Consider the following 10,177-nt stretch of genomic DNA (forward strand, 5'->3'; position numbering starts at 1 on the left):
AGTGTAAAGAAATGGGTTTTCTAAAGAACTCCCAGGGACTCTCCGAGGCCAGGGAAGCTCTGTGAATCCTCCTCGCTCCTGCATAGCTGAGCAGCACTGGTTTGCAGGGGATGTGATTGAGTGTCACTAGTCCTGCAGTCTATAAGACATCCGACAGCACTCTGTAAAACAACCTCAATCAAGTGTAAGTACTCACACACTTACTACTCCATTTCAGAGACTAAGATTTGCCTCTACTTCATAGCTGTCAGAGGGGTACACAGAGCTTTTCCTGCTTCCCCCAGGCTGGTCTGCTGAGGCAGGTCCTCCCTAGCTTTGTTCCCTTTTCATTTTGGCTAGCCAAGGGCAGTAAAGTTTGAGTACACTGAAGTGATTTCTGGTCTGCAGGATAGAGTGCAGGTGCTGCAGTCAGTGGAGGACTGCAGTTCCCACAGCTGCACCACCTTTGCATTCTCAGGTTTCCAAGGCTAGAAAAGAAACAGTGGTAATGAGCTGTAGAGGCTAATGTCTGCACTTAATGAGGTTTTTTATTTGCTCAGGGGGGTCTGTTTGTTTGCTGTAGTCACAGCAAGACTTGTTTTGTGGAAGCTAATTTGTTAGGATGATAGGAGGAATCAAATAAAAATTACAGCATCAAAAGATGATTGGGTGATTATCAAAGGGTAATTGGGTAATTAAGTTAAGACTTGCCTTCCTTTCTTCTTGGGCCTCTCCAGTATGTCTGAAGGTGAGGAAGGGACTGAAGGTCAGTGCAAGGGGTGCTGGGCAGAAAACTTTCCTAACTCTTAAGAGCACCAATTGCTCCTCCATAACTGAACAGAGGGGAAAGGAGTCTGGTGCCTCAGTTTGCTAGAAGCCATAAAATGGTTCACCTTCAATCTTTTCTGCTACCTATGGGCTAGGCACTACCATAGGTGGTGTTGGTCTGAGCTTGCTGTAGGGCTCCAGGAAGGGTTCTGTGGCCTGCACCAAGTACAATACATGAATACATGTGCCATGCACATGTAAAAGGCAGGCACTTGCTGCATAAGGTGCAGCTATAGAGACAGCATTTGATGACCTTGCTGTTCTCTTCTAGCTCCACAGCTTTTGTTTTTCTCTAGGAAAAGGTACTTCGGAGACATTCCTCACCCTTGCAGCCCATTAACACAGGGTGAGCCTTGGTCCAGGGAGGTAACTTCTTAGTTAGAACTACATTCCCCCCTCAGGCTTCACAAGCTTGTTTCCTTAAACCTGAGTGCAGACACCAAAAAGAAATCCAGCAGTTCTGCCCATTGCACTTCTATTCCTCCTAAACTCTTTTTCAGTCCTTGTCAGCCAGGCTGCCCATGCAGAGCAGCTGAGCTGCAGAACTTGCCACGTGACTCTAGGGATGTGAAGAGCCTGCACAAATTCCCAGGTAATCTGGAAAGGTTCATGGATGAGAAGTTTACTGGGAGTTAATAAATACATAGAAAGTATGCCTGACTGAACAATTTCCAAAGTCAAACAAATAGTGATACCTCTTCTGAAAACTCCCAGCTAACTGGTTGTGCTGTTCTTTGTTTCTGTGGGCATCAGGTTTTAGCCACTGGCAGAAACAGTGTAAGGGACAGATGAATCCTTGGTCTGACCCAGCACTGCAGATCTCTATGCTCCAAAACTGTTGAGAGGAAGGATTCAGTGCAGGGGGGAGCTTTTCCCACCTATCCATGTGCTCCTTTGCAATGAGCTATCTAATAGGGTTCTTTTCATGCCATTTTGCTGATCACCTTCCATTATTGGAAGGTCTCATTATGTTCTCATACTAATTAATCCAGGTGGCATTGATGGTAGCATGCATTAAAAAGTCACCTGTGCTTTTTTTAGGTTAACATGCAGCACTTCAGTGTGCCTTTACTGCACCACCTGCACTTAATGGGATTATTGCCCATTCACTAAGACACATCTTGGCAGGCTGCCCACCATCCACTAGAGTCCACAACTGCTCTAGTACACCTTACAACTCCTGGATGTTCATCCAAAAGCTGTACTATATATGCTCTGGATTGTTATTTTTATTCTGCAGCAGAGTTGAAACAGAAGTGGTTTTGCCAGGGTCATGCAAGTGAGCAAGACCCACCCCTGATCTCTTTCCTTTAGATTCACAGCTAGTCATAATCAATTATTGAATGGACTGTCAAGTGTAAGCTACAAGTTCAACTAATTTGCTCTTTCACCATTTCATCCACTGCTATTTTCTTTGAGGGACACATCAGTGTAAGACACATCTTCTCTTTGAATTCTCTTTCGGTCTTAATTGCAATACCTAGGGAGAAAAAAATGTAGCCACAAAATTTTCCCTTGTCCCTTCAGCAGTCAGCTACACTTTCATCTTCTGATTTGGCAGCATTTGAGTGAAGCACTAATCAAGTCAAAACCATTTGATATGGGTACTTGACATTTTGTGAGCATCCTCTTCTTTGACACAAGCTATAATTGGGCATAGGGAGGGCAGACTGATACAATCACCGTATTTGTGCTGAGCTGTCTGCAGGTTTGTAGGGGGTGACATACTCTAGGAAACCAGAACATTTTTCAGGAAGAGTTTGTCCTTCCTAGCCTGCAAAGAAAGCAGGCATCTGCATTACATTAAGGGCTCTGTTCAGCCCTGCAGGGGCAGGAGGGAAGAACCAGAGAAACCCAAGCTCATGGAAGGTGGCAAGACTATCAGGGAGTAACTAAGCACTCCCACAGCATGAGAGTTGAATGGTTTCAATGAAACTAGCACATCACAGCTTCACAACCAAGAGCATCACTCCACACCTATGTTAGCTGAACTGCAAAATTTCTTGTCAGAGAACACTGGCTGGAAGCAAACACAGCTCCCAAAAGAAACCTTTGGGGAGGAAAGCTCTCCAATACAGGATTATCACTTCTGCTTCAGGGACTTAAGCCCAAGACACTGAAAGTTGGGAGTATACTACCAAATACCATTTCATGCTTATCTTTGCTTTACGTTTCCCAAAGCATCTGCTGTCACAAGCTGTATTTGGAGCTGAGCAGACCTTTGGTGATCTGCTTGTGGCTCTTCCTGTGACCCTCATTAAGGTCACTCCTACCTCACTGCAGAAATACCCTCATTCTCTCCCTGTGCTTTAGGCAGAATCCCTTGTATTTGAACAGGTTGGTCTTCTATCTGATGTCAGTTCAAGAGCTCATCACTTTCCTGTTGGCAAGTACAGGCCCAGCTCATGACAGGGTGGGAGGGAAAGCAGAGGAATTCATCCCTCATCCATTTCTGGAATATTATGGTGTTCCTGCGTTGTTCTGTGCAAAGGATTAGTCTTTTAGGAGAGGTCAAACCCATGAAGTGATTGTATCTACAGACAGAAAGACTGCAAAACAGAAGCTCCTTTGAGCATAGCAGTCAGACCCAGGTACCAGCTCCTGGGAACAAGATAGACTAGTCCTGCCCAATATACTTAACGATGAAATCTGGCCTCATGGTCTACAGCAAACACTGGCCATTGCTCCAGATGATGCTAAGTCACATGAGAATACACAGCATGAATACAGTGTCTGTCAGGGATTTTTAAAGCATCTTAGATATTTCACCCTAACCAAGTACCTAAGTAACATGTTCTCTGTCTGTTGTGATCCCCAGTCACCTACACTGCCCTGCTCTTCACTCTAATAGTAGGGAGATAATAGAGTTATGTCTTACCTTAAGCGTAGCCTATTGCTGACTGTAGAGAGCCAAGGTAAATATTGTATCCAGCCCCCACTTCTGCCTACCCTCTTTGTCTTACTTCTTACTCACTTTGCTTATTTTCACACACAAGGCTGACAAAAGTACTGTCACTTAGTGTGATACACATTTCTTCTGTTGCACAGGGAATAATCTTTCATTAATAAGCTTTTTGAATTTTCTTCAGGCCTTTTACCACTTTGCCAGTGTAGCATAATTTATTTTGTCGAGTAGTTTACACATTGAAGTGTAAGAAGTTGTATTTACATGTCTGAGTTCTTTGCTGCCTAGTAGATCAGTGTTATGCTTTTTTTTATTGTAGCTCTCTGCTTTTGCAGTGCATTTTTTTCACAAAAAAATGAGGCTTCAAACCTGCTGACTTCTGCCACCTCACACCAGTTCAATTCTCAGCTCCAGATGGACAGTGTAGGGCCTGGCATCCTCCCTGCAGCAGGAGCTTCTCACTTCTGTCCAGAGCAGCTGAGGATCCTTCAAACAGCAAGCTGCAACTGTCCTGAGTGGCTATCCTTTGCTTTCCTGGCTTCATGCCCTTAGTTTAACTTACATATTTTTATCCATATATTTTAATTTTTTATATAGTTTTAAAAGTTTAGTCTCTGTCTGCTGTTGCCTTTAAAATTGAAATGGTTCTTTCCTCCCCATACATACTTCTCTCTTGTAGCTTAAGCTCTTAAGCTATGTAGCAAAGTGTGGGCATTAAGCGTGATTAAAGATGACTGTGAGTGTACTCACATCAGAGTACAGGGAAAACTTAACTCAGTTTTGTGCAATGGTGGAGAGCTTGTGCAGCACTTCAGGTAGGACAGAACAAGGCACAGTCAGAGCCATCAGACACGGACAACTCCTCACTATTCCTTGTGAAAAAAGGGACAACACACTCCTCCCAGATATGCTGATACGAAATTAGTCACAGCACATCACTTGATATGCCATAAATGCCTTTTGGGAAGTGCGCAGGTTCAGCTGAGAACTATGTTTATGTAAAGCTTAGTGTCTTCTTTTTTTTACTAGAGACCCAAACCTTAGGCAGAACACTTGCTTATATTGGTCAATAGAGTAAACATTGAGTCTATTGGTACTAAGGTGCTTAACAAAAAAACACAGCTTTTGCTAAAAATAGGTTCAGAGGATTTAAAGTTCAGGGAGAATAGCGCCTTTTGTCCTTGCCCTGCATCAGTAGCATCCCATTTTGCAGACCGGGCCCTTGGAAATACTGCATGTATTTCGCTGCCTTTTAGACTGGAAAGAGGAAAAAGGAAAAGAATATTTAGAGGAGGCTGAAGAGTAGGAGGTCAGCAACTCCAGGAGAAACCAGGGTGTTATTACATGCACAATCATCACCACAAGTAGATTCACCTGCATTCACCTTAGTGAGAAGGGTGTTTGCAAGCCTCATGCATGCACACAGCCCCTAGTCCTTCCTCTTGCACCATCATGCTCCGACCTCCAAGTGCAGAAAAGCACTGGAGCAGCTCATCAGGCAGTACCACAGGCAAGCTGTTAGGACAACCTTTACACCATTCCCTTTGGATGTGTGCCAGCTGCACAGATGGCTTCTTTTTGGCTCTGCTTTCTGCTGAGTTGTACATATTAAAGCCTGCCTCAGATCAAATCTGCCTTTGCATTGCCAGCTAGAACATAGCTGTGTGGCTAGATGAGAAAGAGCATTCCCTCATAAATATAAGGCTCAGTTCCTCTGTTTTGGGGTATTTTACCTACCTGCTGATGGTTTTGAAGGGTGCAAGGAGTGGAAGAAAATGTGTCAAATAAAAAAATGCATTACAATATCTACAAAGGGTAAATTAAAACCTGAATGGGCTGTTGAAAACTTGATTCAAGCAATAGGAGTGACCAATCATGAATTTTTCTGTAGTAGATGAAGCAGTGCTATAAAAGCACATTACTAAGATTAATTACTTTAGCACCATAACACCACTTTTAAGTAGGTGGATTACTCAAGTAAAAAGGGAAAAAGTAGTAGATGCTCTGTGGAAGCTAATTGTAAGTACATCAGCTACACAGAGAGCCCCACACCTATTTATCCTCAATTGTACAAAGCTACAGCAGCAATACCCTCTGTAGCTTTGCGCAAGGCATTTTCCCTGCTATTAGTGAACAGCTAGGATTCATGGTCAAGATATCCTACATGACAACTCATCCCAAGTGTGGTGGCTCACCGCCCCCCCCCTCCTCCCCCACCTTGTACCTGGGACGCTCTAAGTTGCCTAATGAGTTTTGGCCTCTGAACAAAGGATTTGGCAGTTGAGAGCCACTCAACTGTACCAAGCTCTCTTGTGTGGCCAAGAAGAGGATGGCACTGATCACCTAAACAAGGTACAGAAAAAGAACCAGACAATCCTGGCAGCCTTACCATTAAAACTTGAGAAACCACCTGCCTGGACTGGGGAAACTCACTGATGCCTGAAGTCCATCATCTCCCAGTCCTATAAATAGTGGTCCCAAGTGGGACCCTTTGAGCTCTCCTGGACCGCAGCAGGCTGCAACCAGCACCTCCCTCTGAGAGGGATGCCTCTCAGAGTCCATGAACCCTCAAATTTGTGATCAACTCGGAGGCTCAACTGTGCACCCGTTGAGCGACACAAAGCATTCTGTGTATTTGACCAAATTCGAGAGGGACATTTAATAGGTTATCTTTGTACATATCTATCTCTTTTCTCTACATCTCTTTGTGTCTCTACCTCTACACCTATATGTGTGTGAGATTATGGAATCTTAGTAAGTTTAAGTTGATCATGCTGCTAAGTTTTATATGATTTGATACTGTGATTTTATCTTAATATCGTTAGTGAATTTGATTGCTGTTATTTTGTATTAGATTGTTGCCATCCTAAAGTTACACCAAGCACAATGCATATCACTACACCAGAATCTCCGATACCCTATCCCTTTAGTCATAAACCGTTGACCAAGTCTGGGACTAGGAGTGGATTCAGCCTCACCTAGACTCCTCTCTGAGGAGGAGTTTAGAAAGCAAGGGAGTCCACTCTGAACCTCGTGACTCAATGAGAGGGCATTCCTTTACTTCTCTTACCTAACCTTAGTCATAAACCATTGACCCAGTCTGGGACTAGGGGTGGATTTCTGTCTGCTCTGAACCTCGTGACTCAACGGGAGGGTCTCCTCTACTCTCTCTCCTCAACATACATACACATTAACTCAATTCAATACAGGAATAAATCATTCCAATTTAATTGTAATTTGGTTTCTCTCTGTATCCCTTTTCCATGTCGAAAATGTAATAGAGTGAACCTTGCCATCGAATTCTGTTAAGTCATGCTTTTTACAAATTTATTTTAAAATCATTCACTTTCTGATATCTTTGACAGTAATTCTTTAAGCAGCCTAAATTATCCATTCACAACACAGTTGTTTTAGATGTTTTACTACTTGGTCCTTAATTAAACACCTCTTTCTTTAGCACAATAGCTTAGTATATTGGCAGGGGGCAGAGACTGAAGTCTAAAGACAACAGGAGCTTACAAGAGGCATCCCTTAGTATTACCAACTACCACAAGACCAACCCCAACTATGAACCAGAAAGAAGGTTTCTAGCAGACCAAAGCCTTGGATGCCAAAACAGGACAGAGGAAACTGTAAGGAACCCTTAGCTCAGTCTATGAGCAAGCATACAGATTGGACAAACATGGACCTAAACCACTAACAGCATGTAACCACTGACTTGTCATGGGATGGAAGATTTCATGCAAGGGAAGAAGGGCTCCAATGGACCTTAAAAGCTATAGATCTCATTTCCTAACTTACACTTGTTACACAACAGAAGAAAAATATCAGTTTAAGCCAGGTAAGTGTGAAGCAGTTTACCTTTTGCTTCCTGTAAGCTCTGAGTACTACTTCTTACCTCCATCAACAAGCTCTGAACTGGCCAGCTCTGCTGCTGCTGCTTCTGGTTTTACAGCCCTCCTGTCCCCCAGAAACCTTTGCAGCCTCTCCTCCTCCTCTTCCTCCTCCCCTGTGCTTTATTTCATTAGGCTTTAACATAGTAGGAGAGTAGATTTACTTCAGCTACAGCATGGTTTTTAATTCTTGTTCCTTTCCATCTTTTTCTGCTGAAATAGTGTTCTCTTAGGCACAGTGTAAAAGATAAAATAGTTTAAATGAAAAAAAAATATTTTTAAGCTTATTCTTTAGTGGAGATCTATTCATAAGCTTTGACATGTTCTTCTTTAAGGAATCATCTACTACAGCCCTATGTAATTTGGAGCCTGGATCTCAAAGAGAGCCTCAAACAGGATCTTGAGGGAAAAAGGTAAGAGAATTCTACTGACCAGAAAAGAGAGAGATAGGGGTTTTTAATGCGTTTCTGTGTGCTACTGCTTCTACTTCAGTCTCCAGCTGAAGTTTTCCTCAAATTATTCAAGTATAACCTTTTTTTCTTGGTTCCATTAGGCAACCAAGTGTGAGGAAGAAGTGTATTTTGATTTTACTGTCCTTTGCACAATAAAAGGAAAACAATCCTTCCTACTTGTTCTGTGACCTACTGTACAGGTGACAGGTTCACCATTTCCCTGGCCAAGAATTTCCTTTGGTGCTCTGTCTACCCATATCATACATGCTGCATTTGTTAACAGCCTACGGTTTTGTAGGGAATATATGCATGTGACTAAATATAAGAAGAAAATATTAGGGGTATTCATATGTTTTAGATGTATTCGTCTGACACTCTCTGGACCTATATGTTTTCTTTAGCATGATGAAGCTCTCAGGGATGCTCTGTCAATCTGGTATGTGGTCTAGGTGAACGCTCCTCATGCTGTAATTTTACCTGCTGTACGGAAGATGCCTCCTGCTGTGAAAGTGATTGGTGGTTTATAAAACAGATTTGTATGGATTTGTTTGGGTCTCTTCCCTTTGCCTACTCCTGCCAGCTTTTCTTTCTTGCCACAAGCAGGGTTTGCCAGTGGGGCAGCGACCTCCACAGCACATCGCTGCTGTCAGACACAAGATAGTCGTGCGTGGCAGCTGGGAGCGAGCTGCTCGCAAACCTCAGAGCAAGAGCACTGGGGCCGCCAGTCCTTGTGCATGGATGGGGGCAGCTGAGCCAAGCCCCACACCCTCCTCTCCGGGCCCTTGCAGAGGGCTGGTGTGGTGCCATGGGTTTGCATGTCAGTGTGGTACCTGAGGCACTTTGCACAAGGCAGCATCCATGTCCTGCCAGCAGATCCAGGCTGACAAGCCAGAATCCAGTAAGGTTAGTTACTATAATGGTGGAACTTTTTGCTTCCAAGTCCCTCTGTGAGGCCTAGAGACTTTAAAATTAAACAAGAAGCCTTTTAAATGAGAGCAGATACTGAAAATCCCATGTAGCCATAAGACCTTAAGCCTACAGTATTGATGTCTCAGTTTGGCTCTTGTAATTGGTCAAAAAGTCTTATGGGGCTGATACAGATCATATAGCTTATAATTTTATAGCAAGAAATTATTAAAATACTTATAATAAAGTAATACTAATAAACCTTCACTTACTTTAATGTCAAATCTTTCTGACACTGACTGATTCCTCCAGCTTGCATATGACTCCCATAGCCTGAAACTCTTCTGAATGAGTCCCATGCTCTTGTTTCACAATCCTATGGATTAAAATCTAAAAAGCAGACTTTAACCCCTCAATAGCTGAAAGGGTTTTGGGCCCTTATAAGAGATTTCACTGAAAGGGACTATCTTTCCTTTGGAAGCCAATTTATTAAAATAGCAAAGTCAAGCACTGTCAAAATCATGGCAAATGCTGTGAGCCTGTCACTTTGAAATTGTAGGGGCAGATGGTGAGAAACTTTCCTGCTGGTCAGGGAACTTTCTGAAGTCTCAGTGACTTAGACCAGACTGATTTTTTTTTTTTTTTTTTTTTTTTTTTTGTAAGAACTAAACTTGGATTACCTTCCATTTGTCATAGGCTAAAAGCATATATCACCTAGTATAGACCAGCTGCTTCATGGTAATGTCACATCCCAGAATAACCTTTTCATTTGATCGTGCAGTTGGTAAAGCAAGGAAGCCTGTGAGCTTATTCCTTGTTCTGTGTTCCTCCTCAATCTTAGCAAGCCAGAATTGAAATGCAGTGGCGTGTTGGTTTTGTTTTGTTTGGGGTTTTTTCCCTAAGAGGCTCGAAGCAACAGAACACTTTCAGGATGGGGCTTAAGAGACAGACTGCAAGACAGTCCCTATTCAAACACAAAGAATGACTGGAAGAACAATCATTGCTGAACGTGGGCTAGCTACTGAACTGACAGCTGCCTTGAATATGTCAATAACATGCTTTAAGGCTGTTCAGAATTTTGGGGTTTTGGTTTGGTTTTGTTTTATTTATCTGGTTGCTTATGGAGAAGCTTTCCTTCCCCTGGTAGTTTAACAGCATGCGTCATGACCTGTCACTTGCTAGATTTGTTTGATGTGAAATTTGAGTCTGGCTAT

The sequence above is a fragment of the Phaethon aethereus genome (genome assembly GCF_964289735.1).
Source record: "Phaethon aethereus genome assembly, chromosome: 7".
NCBI lineage: Eukaryota > Metazoa > Chordata > Aves > Phaethontiformes > Phaethontidae > Phaethon > Phaethon aethereus.